Source organism: Salvia splendens, chromosome 20 (genome assembly GCF_004379255.2).
Source record: "Salvia splendens isolate huo1 chromosome 20, SspV2, whole genome shotgun sequence".
Lineage (NCBI taxonomy): Eukaryota > Viridiplantae > Streptophyta > Magnoliopsida > Lamiales > Lamiaceae > Salvia > Salvia splendens.
The window spans coordinates 2,419,275-2,435,323 of NC_056051.1; positions in this window are offsets into that span (position 1 = coordinate 2,419,275).

The following is a 16,049-nucleotide window of genomic DNA, read 5'->3' on the forward strand; positions in this document are numbered from 1 at the left end:
AATAAAGTAGATTACATTCAAAATTACAGAAGTAACAGTCAGCCACCACAAAGAAAGCACACACCACGATAAATATACACCCTGCGTACCAAATCCCACACACCCGCATTACAATGAGTGATATATAAAAATCTAAATTTGAATGTAGAGAAACATAAAGTCGACGACATGATTAAATAAGAAAAAAAATATATTAGTAGAAGTCTTTGGTATAGTACTGTGACAGTGAGTTTCTCGGTTGGTTCTTCGCTCCTTCCTTTGTTAATTACTTGCAAATTCATATTCTGACTTGGTAGAATAAATGCTTCCTAGAAAAATGAGACTGTAGCTATATTGACTATATTGTCATTTTGAGGGGTCAATGAAAAATATATAAAATAAGAAAAAAATATATAAAAAATAATAAATATATTGCTTTGTTTAAAAAATACTCCTCTTTCCATGAAAATTATTGACTATATTGTCATTTTGAGGTGTCTATGAAAAATAGTCTCATTTTTAATATTGAAACTTTCTTTTATATTTTGTCTAATTTTTCTTCTTTCTCTTTTCTTCCTCTTCTACTTTCTCAACTCCTCTTTACTCCTCCATATTTCTTTGTTGAGTAAATTATTTATAAGTAGAAGTCTTTGGTATACTACTGTGACAGTGAGTTTCTCGGTTGGATCTTCGCTCCTTCCTTTTTGTAAGATCATATTTACATCTTGTGATTGTCTCTTTGTAGATCTACAAATCTATTCAATCTCAAGGTAACCCTTTCACATCTCTCAAGTAACAATTCACATACTCATTTACATCTTGTGAATCAGTCCTTCACTCATATTTACATGTGACTCTCTCTTTGTAGATCTACAATTCTATTCAACTCTGCCTTTCACATTTCTCAGGTGACAATTTCATACTAATTTTGACATCTCTGCTTTTATTTGTTTGCTTAGAATTTTACATGATCTTGCAAATATTACCACAAGCCTTCGGGAAATGGAAGTTTTTATCTCATTAAAAATAAAATATTCTTCTTTTTAGATTGCTTTATTAAAAATAAAACGTTTCTAAAGTGAAAATATCTCTATATTTTTTCAATCTCTCCTACTTTATTATTTTTTCATTAACTTATAAAACAACACTGAATAAAAATCCGTGCCGATTCTCAAATATTACATATTTAATGGAACAAAGGGAATACTATATTATTATTTGATTAAAAAAGGGAATGATAACGAGACTTAGAAGTCTAAGTCAACCTAACTTTTTATGTCGGTTCTTCGTTCTTGCCTGATCAATTTACATCACGTGACTCAATCTTTTGTTACAAGAAAATATTTACATCTTGTGATTCTTCTCTCTTTTCAGATCTACAAATCTATTCAATCTCAGTTCAGCACTTCACTATGCCTCTGGTAACTATTCTCATAATAATGTACATCTCTGCTTTTATTTGTTTGTTTAGAATTTTACAACATCTTGCTAATATTACCACAAGGCTTGGGAAAATGTATGTTTAAATTTCTTGTATATGTAAAAGTGTCAAAACATTCCTTAAATGAAATACACAATTATAGGAGAAAGATTTGTAATTGATTGAGAATTAATATTCATTACATTGTCCTAGAATAGGTTGATGCTTTACCTAAAATACTTTGTACTGCTCTCCTACTTAAGGGGGTAGAAACCGTGACATACATACACAGAAATAATACAATCTTCTTCTCCTATAGCCTATCTTCTCATACACTATGAACTACTCCATAACTCTCGATGATTAGCTTTAAGATGGTATCAGAGCAGGGGTGAGACTCAGAGTAGTCTCATCACTGTCTCGGACCAATCTCGAACCAAGAAGCCAAAACCGGCAGACCCTGAAACAAACAACCAACAACCATGTCAGATTCACCGAAAAACAACCCACCAATTACTCTCTCAGCCGAACAATTCGCTGAGTTCATGAGACTAAGCTTGTCTCAGAAAAGCCAAAACCAACAGCCTTCATCCACTGAATCACTAGGCGAAGTCCGCCTAGCCGAAAAGCTCAACTGTGAGAACTACCCACTATGGGCGAAACTGATGAGTCGGGGGATACGAGGGAAAGGCCTGGCATCTCACATCACTGGAGTTCCAGACCCTCCCCCTCCGACAGATCCGAGCCACAGTTGATGGCAACAAAGGGACGACTGCTGCTTTAATTGGATCATAAACAACATCGAAAACAGCCTCGTTAATGAGGTTTCTCAATACGAAACAGCCTACGACTTATGGGACAGTCTGGCTACAACGTATGGAAGCGGAGCCGATCAATTTCAGATTTCGGACCTGCATAGGCAAGCATACAGCATCAAGCAAGGAAATCTGTCATTAGAACAACTATGGCAGAAACTACAAGATCTCTGGATATCTATCGATACCAGGGACCCAAATCCGATGGATACCCCATCAAGCATCGACAAGTATAATCAACATATACAGAGACACCGATTATATCAATTCATGTGGGCACTCGACGACAACCAACATAGCAAGATCAAGAGGGAGATCCTAAACATGGATCCTATTCCAAACGCAAGGAAGGCGTACAGTTTAGTCAGAAGGGAGTCCGTAAATGAAAAATTACTCAACCCGGCAATGAAGGAACCTGGAATCGGAATGGGTCTCGCAGTATATGATCGAAACCGAGCACCCACGCCGCAACATCACCCCCATCCATCCAGAAACCCTAATTATCAGAAAGACGAAGACAAGAGCAAGTTAATATGCAATCACTGTGGAGGAAAGAAACACACCAAAGAGACGTGTTTCCACATCCATGGGTTCCCGGAATGGTGGGATGAGATGAAGAAGGCGAGGCAAGCCAGAAACGGAGGTCGACCCGGCGGCGGAAGGGGAGGCGGTAGAGCCTCAGCCGCTGTCGCTCTCGACCACGCCTCCTACGCCGGCAATGCGACGGGTGGCAGCGGCGGTAGCGGCATCGCTGGAAGCGACGGAGAAATCAAAAAGGAGGACAAGCCCCCAATCGCCTCCGTCTCCATAGCAAGATCGTGGTCAGAAGGTAATAAGTCACCAAATGGAGACCGCGCCGGCTATCTCGCCAGCGGAAGTGGCGGAACAAGTGGAGAGGAGGCGGCTAGGGTTCCCACAGACGAAGGGGGGAGGCGGCTAGGGCTCGATCAAAAAGCCCCAAATGAGCCAAAACCCACTAAATTCGAACACCCCCCCACTCCCATAATTTGTTCCCAATTTCAACCCCCAAACTTCTCTAAATCCCACATTGACCCCCGCCCCAAAAGATTACCTCACATTGACCCCAAATCTTCCGTAAAACTCCCATTCGACCCCCACCGAACCAAGTATTCACAAAATCCGCCCCAAACTCTTACACTTCACAAAATTGACCCCCAACTTGCAAAAACTCTTCAAATTACACCCACACCTTCCGAAAACATCACACATCAGCCCATGATACCCTGTCAAAACTCCTTCGATGCCTTAGCCTCCGCCTGTTCCTCCATATCCACCTCCGGCCCTAAGGATCCTCACAGGATTTTTTACTGTGGGGCCACCGACACTATTTCATTCGAGGCCTCAGACTTTGTATCCATTACCCCACCAACGAAATCATATGTCCAAACCGCCAGTGGGGACCTAGCCAGAGTAATGGGGGCAGGCACAATCAATATTTCGCCAACTCTCTGTCTCTCTAATTGTCTTTTTGTCCCGTCTTTGTCTCATAAGTTGTTATCCATTAGCCATGTGACCAAGGAACTGCACTGCAAGTTACTAATGCAGCCCCGTTTTTGCATGTTACAGGATATCAAGACGGGGACGATAGTTGGGCGTGGCACTGAGCGAGGCGGACTGTATTACGTGGACGAGATTGCCCAACAGAGTGCTGCGATGATGCTAACTCCAGGACCGACAGACAGACAGGCTTGGCTTTGGCATCGTCGGTTAGGGCATCCATCCTTGGGATATTTTCGTCTTCTTTATCCAAACCTAGCTAGATCTTTGAACTTTTTTCAGTGTGATACATGTGTTTTGGCTAAAAACCATAGACATTCTTTTAAGTTGAACAATACGAGAGTAAAATCTCCTTTTTCTTTAGTACACTATGATGTTTGGGGTCCTGCTCCTATCACTGGGGGTCAAGGTTTTCGGTATTTTGTACTTTTTATTGATGACTATTTCCGTATGACTTGGATCTATTTTCTGAAAAATAAGAATGATGTGTTTGATAAGTTCGTAGATTTTTACAACCTTATTCAAACCCAATACAAAACCACCATCCAGATCCTTAGATCCGACAACGGAGGAGAGTTTGTCAATAATAAAATGCAAGAGTTTTTTAGGACTAAAGGCCTAATCCACCAAACCTCATGTGCTTATAATCCAGAGCAAAATGGGGTAGCCGAACGAAAGAACCGATACATCCTCGAAATTACTCGAGCCCTCTTGATTGAATCCAAAGTACCCAAATTCTTTTGGCCAGAAGCCATAGCCACCGCTGTCTATCTCCTTAATCGCCTACCCACCGGCATACTTAACTTTAAGACACCCTTAGATACTTTCTCCCAGCATTTCGAAATCCCATCCTCCCTATCCCTTGAACCCAGAATCTTTGGATGCTCAGTCTTTGTCCACATTCCCAAACACGAACGTACCAAATTTGACCCATGCGCCCTGAAATGTGTTTTCCTAGGATATGGAAAGAATCAAAAAGGTTACCGATGTTATGACCCAAAGACCCGAAGGATCCACACCACCATGAACTGTGATTTTGTAGAAGGGGAATACTTCTACGCCCAATCTAGCGGTCAGGGGGAGACACAATCTTCAGACAGTAGTACACAATATGACCTTCTAGATTGGCTACCCGATATTCAAAACCATCACCTAGGGGGAGAAGCACATGGGGAACCACAGACAGGGGGAGAGTTACATCCAAGCCCTGTCACAGACGTTGGTCCACCTGAGGAAGCTAGCACCACCGCCGGGCAATCAGATCCGGTAATACAGAATGTCGAGCAAGGTGTAACGAACCAACCGTCAGACCCGTCTTCGATCCATGAGGTAACTAATTCAGTTCCAAGTGATAATGTACAATTGGATGATACTAACATTGATAGGGACAACAATGAGGAAAGTGAACCTACTGGAAGAAATGATGACTCATACGAGTTGCCTCCGAGGAGGACAAGAGGAGTACCCCCTCGACGATACTCTCCAGACTGGAAGGGTAGAAAGGCAAAGTACGCGGTATCCAATATTGCGCAAAGCCACCTATCAGAAATGGCCCGGGCCTTCGAGTCTGCCCTGTATGAGGAAGAAGACATTCCACAGACATTTCTTGAGGCAAATAAACATAAACACTGGAGAGAAGCCATGAAGAAAGAGATTGATGCCCTAGTCAAGAATGGCACATGGGAGAAATGTTCGTTGCCAAAAGGAAAAAAACCAGTTGGATGTCGGTGGATTTATACCATAAAACGAAGAGCTGATGGATCAATAGAGAGATATAAAGCTAGACTCGTGGCGAAAGGGTACACCCAAGTGTATGGGGTAGACTATGAAGAGACATTCTCTCCTGTGGCTAAAATGGAGACTGTGCGAACACTGCTATCTGTTGCAGCATGCAAAGACTGGAATCTACACCAATTCGATGTGACTAACGCCTCCCTTCATGGAGAGCTCGAAGAAAACAAAAAAGTATACATGGAGGTCCCACCAGGTCTTTCTGAAGAATTTGGAGACGGAGAAGTATGTCGACTGCGGAAAACTCTGTATGGGTTGAAGCAGTCCCCACGAGTCGGTTTGGAAGGTTCTGCCAAGCTATGCTCAAGCATGGATTTCAACAAAGCCAGTCCGATCATACTCTTTTCACAAAAAAAAGAGGCAACCAGGTAACTTGTCTGCTTATCTACGTTGACGATATGATTATCACAGGAGATGACGTAGAGGAAATCCAGAGGTTGAAGGAGAATTTGTTCAAAGAATTCGCAATGAAAGATCTAGGAGCACTGAAATACTTCTTGGGGATAGAAGTGTTGCGATCCCGACACGGAATATTCCTAAGGCAGAAAAAGTATGTTCTAGATCTGTTGGCTGAAACAGGTCTCCTAGACTGTAAACCAGCAGACACTCCAATGGTTCCTAACCATGGTTTGAAGATAGAAGAAGGAGCAGAGCTTGCAGACAGAGAAAGATACCAACGGCTTGTGGGAAAACTCATCTATCTCTCACACACCAGACCCGACATTGCCTACGCCGTGGGTATTGTAAGCCAGTTCATGCACCTACCCCAGGCTAATCACATAGAAGCTGCGTTGAGGATTGTACGTTATTTAAAAGGAACTATAGGATATGGGGTGTTCCTAGCAAAGAGAGAAGACTTGGAGATCGATGGATACACCGATGCCGACTGGGCAAGCAACCCGGTGGACAGAAAATCTACGGGAGGCTACTTTACCTTCATAGGGGGGGAACTTGGTGACATGGAGAAGTAAGAAACAAAAGGTTGTGGCACTATCTAGTGCCGAAGCTGAGTTCCGTGGAATGAAGAGTGGACTCATGGAAATTCTCTGGCTAAGAAGACTGCTCACAGAAATAGGGTTCCCACCTACCCGAAAGAGTCAGTTGTTTTGTGACAACAAGGCTGCCATAAGCATATCAGAAAACCCAGTGCAACACGACCGAACAAAGCACGTGGAGGTAGATCGGCACTTCATCAAAGAAAAACTAGACGGTGGTATCATTGAGTTTCCATTTGTCCGTTCTGAAGAACAACTCGCGGACATACTCACCAAAGCAGTTCTGCCAAAAGTCTTCAAGGAAACATTGGCCAAGTTAAGCATTGGAGATACCATTGCTCAACTTGAGGGGGAGTGTCAAAACATTCCTTAAATGAAATACACAATTATAGGAGAAAGATTTGTAATTGATTGAGAATTAATATTCATTACATTGTCCTAGAATAGGTTGATGCTTTACCTAAAATACTTTGTACTGCTCTCCTACTTAAGGGGGTAGAAACCGTGACATACATACACAGAAATAATACAATCTTCTTCTCCTATAGCTTATCTTCTCATACACTATGAACTACTCCATAACTCTCGATGATTAGCTTTAAGAAAAAGGAAGGAAATTTTGAATAATCTGTAAGCCATATCCTAAATGTTATTATAATTTTGATAATAAAATCTTAGTCTAGATTTGAATTAATTCAAATCCATAACAATAGCTACTTGAGAAGATAGAATCACCAACCTTTATTCATACGTTTTTTTCTTTTGATGTAGAGGTTGAATCCATCAATTAATTTTTGTCATCTCTTTAATTTCAGAACTTTAATAATTTTTTTGAAGGATAAAGAATAGAGAAATTTAATAGCAATATAACACTCCATATATATATATATATATATATTTTCCTATATATATATATAGATATGGGTCATGATAAACTACAAACCCTCTATAATACAAACTATACAAACTTTAATCCTACTCACTTAATACAATTAATCAACGGTTAATATAAGAAAATTTTCTAATGTCAACATTTCCTACAAATCTGTACACTCCGTTGACATCGAACAATCAGAATTTGTACACCCCCATTGACAGAATTTGTACACTCCATTGACATTAGCCCCCGTTGACAGAATTTGTACACTCCGTTGACATCAGCCCCCCATTGACAGAATTTGTACACTCCGTTGACATCAGCCCATGTTGACATCAGCCCCCGTTGACAGAATTTGTACACTCCGTTGACATCAGTTTGTAGTTTGTATTATAGATAGGAGTTTGTATTTGATCACACCTCATATAGGGTGGTGATAATATACAAACTCCCTAAGATACAAACTATGCAAACTATAATCTCATCCATTAAGTATATTTAATCGACGGTTCTAATTTATGGGCTCTCAACATGTCAACATAGCTTATAAAAGATGTCACCAAGGGTTATTTTTTGGACAAAAATTATAAGCTAAAATCACAAAATCCGTTTAGATTAAGGAATCCCAATAATATCGGCTATTCATCGCACCTCTCATTTCTCACGTCTTCCCCTCTCTCTTCCATTCCATCAATTAAGCATGTTCAACGCTCCACCCATTAAACACGTCTCACCTCTCCAATTTCCTCCATTCCACCGTTTCGAATCTGTACTCCACACAATCGCCGTTCTTCAAGGATCGCGTTAACATGAGTTCTGCGAGGCGAGCGGGTCAAGCGGCTGGAGCGTCAGCCGGAGGTGAGGTTTCCGTTGAAAACCCCAATGTTCATCAACAATGTCAAAAATGTCAACAACAATGGAAAATCATACATTTCCAATAATGTTAACACCAAATGTCAACAGCAAACTAATAATGTCAGCAACCCACCTTCAGCAATGTCAACAACAAAAATAACAGGAGGAGCAACAACAAAATCAAAGCAGAATGTGATCAACACACCATCAACGATGTCAACAACAATGTAAACAACAACTCTAAAATAATTCGTTTGGCAACAATGACAACACCAACTCTAAAAATGTGCATTTCCAATAATGTTAACACCAAATGTCAACATCAAATTAATAATGTCATCAACACACCTTCAGCAATGTCAACAACAAAAATAACTGGAGGATCAACAACAAAATCAAAGCAGAATTGGAGTGAAATGAGGATGTATGTAACTGCCGGCAAAAAATATTTCCATATACACCCCCCGCTGACATAAATTGTACTGCCCGGTGACATCGAATTTGTAACCTCCTAACAGCCGTAGATTAGCTACAATGATGGTGTGTGATTAGAGTTTGTAGTTTGCATGATAAATGAGAGTTTGTATTTGATCACACCTATATATATATATATATATATATATGGGGATGTATTCATTTCCTTTTTGTGTCTTTTGTTCTTTGTTCTTTTTAATCTCAGCCCCACGATTTTATCATCCGACGGTTAGATTGATGCCACGTGTCATTTAACAATGCAGATTTTCTGTTGAATAATGCACACCAACTAATAATGCACCATTATAGTGTAATAATGCAGATTTTCAGTTGAATAATGCACAACGACTAATAATGCAAATTTTACGTCAAATAATGCAGATCATCACAACCATCCAATTCAAGGATCCAAATATATATATATATATATATATATATATATATATATATATATATATATATATATATATATATATATATATATATATATATATATATATATATATATATATATATATATATATATATATATATATATATATATATATATATAGGGTAGTGATCAATGTATAACTAATCTTAAGTGTATAACTAGAGAACAAATCTCAGCCACACATCTTAATGGAACAAATATTATTTATTTTAATTATAGAAAATATGCTGAGGGTAATTTTGGAAATCACTTTCTGAATTAACACATGCGATCAAATTACACGAAATCTTTCAAATCTGCGATCCTTTCTTCTTCCAAATCGTAATTCTGAGCTGGGGGTGGCGCCGGAGAGGATACTGGCGGCGGTGGGGAAGCTGGCAAAGGCGATCGGGGCGGAGGGGCTGTTGGCGGATTCAATCGTCGCGCCAATGCTGAAAAAACCCCAAATCAAAACCTACATCTACGTCGGACTCACCGGAATCAGCGTCGGCGGGTAAGGAGACGCAACGATGAGCTGCCGTAGAAGAGAAGCGGAGTTTCGGAACAAGAGCGGGGCGCGGTGGCTGTAGGCTCTAAGATTCGTCTTCGATATAGTTAGTTTCCGTCTACGTTTAATGTTACTGATGTATCTTGTGATTTTACTTCACTCTTATTTACAAAACATCACTCTTGTTCTGATTTTACTTCACTCTTGTTCACAAAACACATCACTCTTGTTCTGATTTCACTTCACTCTTGTTCACAAAACACATCACTCTTGTTCTGATTTCACTTCACTCTTGTTCACAAAACACATCACTCTTGTTCTGATTTCACTTCACTCTTGTTCTGATTTTACTTCACTCTTGTTCACAAAACACATCACTCTTGTTCTGATTTCACTTCACTCTTGTTCACAAAACACATCACTCTTGTTCTGATTTCACTTCACTCTTGTTCTGATTTTACTTCACTCTTGTTCACAAAACACATCACTCTTGTTCTGATTTCACTTCACTCTTGTTCACAAAACACATCACTCTTGTTCTGATTTCACTTCACTCTTGTTCACAAAACACATCACTCTTGTTCTGATTTTACTTCACTCTTGTTCTGATTTTACTTCACTCTTGTTCACAAAACACATCACTCTTGTTCTGATTTCACTTCACTCTTGTTCTGATTTTACTTCACTCTTGTTCACAAAACACATCACTCTTGTTCTGATTTCACTTCACTCTTGTTCACAAAACACTTCACTCTTGTTCTGATTTCACTTCACTCTTGTTCACAAAACACATCACTCTTGTTCTGATTTCACTTCACTCTTGTTCTGATTTTACTTCACTCTTGTTCACAAAACACATCACTCTTGTTCTGATTTCACTTCACTCTTGTTCACAAAACACATCACTCTTGTTCTGATTTCACTTCACTCTTGTTCACAAAACACATCACTCTTGTTCTGATTTCACTTCACTCTTGTTCTGATTTTACTTCACTCTTGTTCACAAAACACATCACTCTTGTTCTGATTTTACTTCACTCTTGTTTACAAAACACATCATTCTTAGCATGATTTTACTTCACTCTTCACTCTTAGCATGATTATTTTTGGGACAATTCAACATTGATATTATAATTAGATCAGAGCAAGAAGAAACAGAAAGGGGCTACATCTGAAATGCATAGCTAAAATCTCACAAAATTCAAATACTACACTACATCCCATCATAAAAATTGCAACGATAGCTTATCACCTAATGTTAATTCCCTAATTAAAGGAAATCAAAACTAAGAAAAACAGAAGATAAATTGGGAAATGCAGGCTAAATTATATCATAGATCTGTGTGTTTCCGCTCGGGGTCAGATGCCACGATCATGTGCGACAAGATGTCGTAGAGCGGCCCGCCCTTGGCCATCGCCTCCTTCTTCTCCTTGATCACCGCGATGAGCTCCTTCCGGAGCGCCGCCGCCGCCTTGTTGACGGTGGCGGTGTTGTTGGCCGCTGGAAGAGTGATGATTGGAGACACCGATGCAGATTCCTTCGTCGGGGAAAGAGAGTCACTTGAATCGCGAAAATATTGATAATTTCCAATCGAATTCCTCTTCAATCGGACGAATCGGCGGTAGGAGAGCTGAGAACTATTTTGCAGAAGAAGGAAGATGAGGAGAAGAGAAGAATGCGGTTTCTTTTTCAAATGCCAATGATGTAATCTAATTTTGGATGTGCAATGACCATTATACCCCTGACTTGTTATTATGGAGTAAATTTGTGATTGAGGGAGCTAATATCCCATTAAATTCGAAAATTAATATTAGCCCTTGATTTTTTTGATCTTGTGGCTATTATTTGTTCTCTAGTTATATATATATATATATATATATATATATATATATATATATATATATATATATATATAGGGTCATGATCTATGGCAAACACCTCTTAACTATATATATATATATATATATATATATATATATATAGGGAGATGATCAAAATAAGTATGTGTTTAAATCCAGAAATGCAGACCAAATCTTGGCCCTAGGATTAGATGATCTAATTGTCAATAATTAACCAAAAACACGGAAGGTCATAATTAAGCAATTTTAGGTCATATTATAATATTTGGGTTTAATGTCATGCTAAGATCGTTTTAGGTCATGCTTTGTTAGCATGACCTAAAAATTACCTAATTATGACCTAAAAGTGACCTAATTATGATATTGTTCTGCGTTTCTGTATTTAAATCTAGTTTTGCATAGATCAAAACCCTATATATATATATATATATATATATATATATATATATATATATATATATATATATATATATATATAGGGTCATGATCTATGGCAAACACCTCTTAACCATATAACTAGAGAACAAATAATAGCCACAAGATCAAAAAAATCAAGGGCTAATATTAATTTTCGAATTTAATGGGATATTAGCTCCCTCAATCACAAATTTACTCCATAATAACAAGTCAGGGGTATTATGGTCATTGTACAGCGAATTAAATCCAATTTTGAAAATTGAATTCAATTAGCGTCTCGTCTTCTTCTCTCCTCCTCTCTTCTCCTCCTCTCGTTGGCGTCGCCATCGCAGTAGCAGGAATCGGACGCTGAATTGGGGAAAAAGGCGTCGCTGAAGGTGGAATTGGATGCTAGAGATGAGCGAATCCAGGTTTTGGAAAGGATTGTGGAGAAATTAGAATGAGAAGATTTGGCGGAGGAGGAAATGCATAGGTGCTTTGATGAGAAGGAGATGGTGATTAGGGAGATCGGCGGAATCACGGTTGATCACCTGTATCTCCTTGGATACGAATTAAATGTATAGGTGCTTTGATGATAGGTGCTTTGATGCATAGGTGCAGTTGATGATATGAAATGCATAGGTGCTTTGATGATAGGAATTAAATGTATTTGTGTGAATAGTAAGCAGGCTGCAGTTGTTGGTTTAATGGATTTGTATTCAATGAATTCGGCAAATTGATTTTTCTGCGAATGTGTGTAGAGAGAGAATCAGTGAACTGAATAGTTGATGTGTGTGTTGGTTTCCCACATTAGTGAAGTAAAATTAGAAGTAAAAAACTGAATCATTCTAATAGTGATGATATTTTAAACAATAGTGAAGTAAAATGAGAATAAGAGTGATGTGTTTTGTAAACAAGAGTGAAGTAAAATCAGAACAAGAGTGATGTGTTTTGTGAACAGCAGTGAAATAAAATCAGAATAAGAGTGATGTGTTTTGTGAACAAGAGTGAAGTAAACTCATAATAAGAGTGATGTGTTTTGTGAACAAGAGTGAAGTAAAATCAGAATAAGAGTGATGTGTTTTGTGAACAAGAGTGAAGTGAAATCAGAACAAGAGTGATGTGTTTTGTGAACAAGAGTGAAGTAAAATCATACTAAGAGTGATGTGTTTTGTGAACAAGAGTGAAGTGAAATCAGAACAAGAGTGATGTGTTTTGTGAACAAGAGTGAAGTAAAAACATACTAAGAGTGATGTGTTTTGTAAATAACAGTGAAGTAAAATCGTAATAAGAGTGATGTGTTTTGTAAACAAGAGTGAAGTAAAATCAGAATAAGAGTGATGTGTTTTGTGAACAAGATTGAAGTGAAATCAGAACAAGAGTGATGTGTTTTGTGAACAAGAGTGAAGTAAAATCATACTAAGAGTGATGTGTTTTGTGAACAAGAGTGAAGTAAAATCATAATAAGAGTGATGTATTTTGTAAACAAGAGTGAATTAAATCATGCTAAGAGTGATGTGTTTTGTAAAACTAAAACCCCCCAAATTCCATCAAATAATGAACTCACTGTGACATTTCATCAAACACATACTGTGCTCATATTAATATACATCTATTCTTCTTTGTCTTACAATGAATCTAACCGAAAGATTTATAGGAAACAAAAAAACAATAACAAAATTTACGAATAATCAAAAATACCAACTCTCATTTCTCGATCAATGTGCATTTACAACATTCATTCCCTTAATCTACATTGACACACCAATATTCATTTCATACTTTTTGTATATATTACAAAAGCATAGCCATGAGCAATATTCAACGTAATTGCTGTGTAGTGACAATATTCGACGCCGGCAGCGACACATCCATCCGCGCCTTGAAATGCAGCACCACCGTCGGCACCTTCACCCCCGTCTTTACGGATAGATCGAAGCACGTGTCGAAGAGCGAGAACTCCGAATCACGCTTCAGATGATGAGTTAACCGTCCAGGCGGCGATCGCCGGATGTTCCTCACCTCCCTCGCCGCACTTGGTCGCAGTTCCATAAAATTAACCGTCCAGGCAGCGATCGCCGGATGTTCCTCACCTCGCTCACTTGGTCGCAGATTTGGAAATATAAGGAACGAAAATGCTTAACTGATTTTAATCTCATAATGAATTTCCAAAAATACCCTTGGGCTATTTTATATTATTAAAATAAATAATATTTGTTCCATTAAGATGTGTGGCTGAGATTTGTTCTCTAGTTATACACTTAAGATTAGTTATACCTTGATCACTACCCTATATATATATATATATATATATATATATATATATATATATATATATATGTGGAGTATTATATTGTTAACTCAACACTTAATTGCTAACTACAATTAAATAATAGCCCTTAGAGCATCCACAACCGTGCTCTTGCCAACGACAACGGTTGTGGGCCCGACCCCACTTATTATGCCTGCTCTCTGGCAAGAGCACAACACCCACAGCTGTGCTCTTCCGCAAGGACGAGCACAATTCAATTAAACAAAAACATTTCCATAATATTAAAATTCATTAAAAAACCACAATAAATATTACAAATTACAAATAAAATAAAAAGACATAATTAAAATTCTAAAAATTAAAAATTACATAATTAAAATCCTAAAATATAAAAATTACATAATTAAACTCCTAAATTGTTTTTGGAGACCCAATATCTTGGTCTCGTGCGTTTGAAGTTGCGTGGGGGTCATAGTTGATCTATCGGCCATATTGAGTTGGCCTAAGAGCATCCACAACGAGTTGTTCTGGGGTGGAGGTGCCGCATAGGGATAGGGTTCGAGAGCGGGTTCGGATGGAGTCGCGGCGCGACGGCGGTTGACCGGCGCCTTCTTCCTTCCTTGCGGTCGGCGTTGGGAACCGCTCGGTCCGGCGTCAGGGCTACCCAAGTTAGCTCAGGCGAGTTGGCTAGCCACTTCTTCAGAGCCTGCGTCGGATAGGGATACCGACCTTGACCGTTTGGAGGAGCAGCTAGAGGAGGATGTTACGCCTCCCATATACTTCGGGTGCGTCCGCGTCTCCTGCCAAGCGTTGAGGTACTTGAACGGCTTGTAGTTCAAGGATTGGTAGGTGCTCATCGCGGCAGTGATGAAGTCGACCTAGTTCCGGCCGCTCCCCGTATTCCGCTCTTCCTGGAGGAAATAGCCATTGAACTTGCCAATTTCCTCTTTGGCTCTGAAGATGGCGTTGCGCACCATACTCTCGTTGCGCTCGACTGTTCCCGGCGGCCGGTTTTTATTGTACCGGCGAACGATGCGCCACCAATAGTGATCGCCGGCTTGGTTCGTGCCAACCACCGGATCTTCGGAGATTTCCAAGTACGCCTTGAACAATTGATCCATCTCCGCCGGAGTGTACGGTGTGCGGACACCGCGAGTAGGAGGAGTCGGAGTTTGGGTGGGGGCGGTCGGCCTAGGCTCCGGTGTCCACCCGTATCGCCCTTCGGATGCACCTTGGTCGTCGAATGGGTATGGCCGGTAGTCACCCGGTACGCCCGAACTTTGGGAGGGGCCAAGTATTCCATTTCCGGACTAGGAAACGGTTGTGAACCGAACCATTCGGGGTTCCAACCGGAGCCCGGGGGGTTATCGCCATGGCCGGACATAATTATGGTGTAGGAGTGGAAGAAAAGTTGAGAATGGATATGAGAAAATGAAGATGAGAATGGATGATGGAGAATGAAGATGTGAATGGATATGTGATGAGAATTGTGTAGTTTGATGTGATTTTTTTGGGGAAAGTGAGTGTATTTATAGATGAAAATGTGTATTTTTGGGGGAAAAAAATAAAAAATAAAATTAAAAAGTGGGAAAAAACGGTAATAAACGGATATTTTTTTGGGAAGTGATTTTTTTTATTTTTTATCGGTTTTTTTAATTAAAAACCGATTTTTAATTAAAAAAATTCAAAGGCAACGGCTATGCCTTTGCCCAATCGCTAAGTGCCACGTCGTCTGCTCGCTGGCATGGACGTGCTCTTCGCAACGAGCAGCGCCGTGCCAGCGGCGCGAGCGCAGTGGTGGCGGAGCTCGTCCGTGCCAGCGGCACGGAAGGACGGGCAGCGTCCCTGTTACCGTTGTGGATGCTCTTAGATATTCA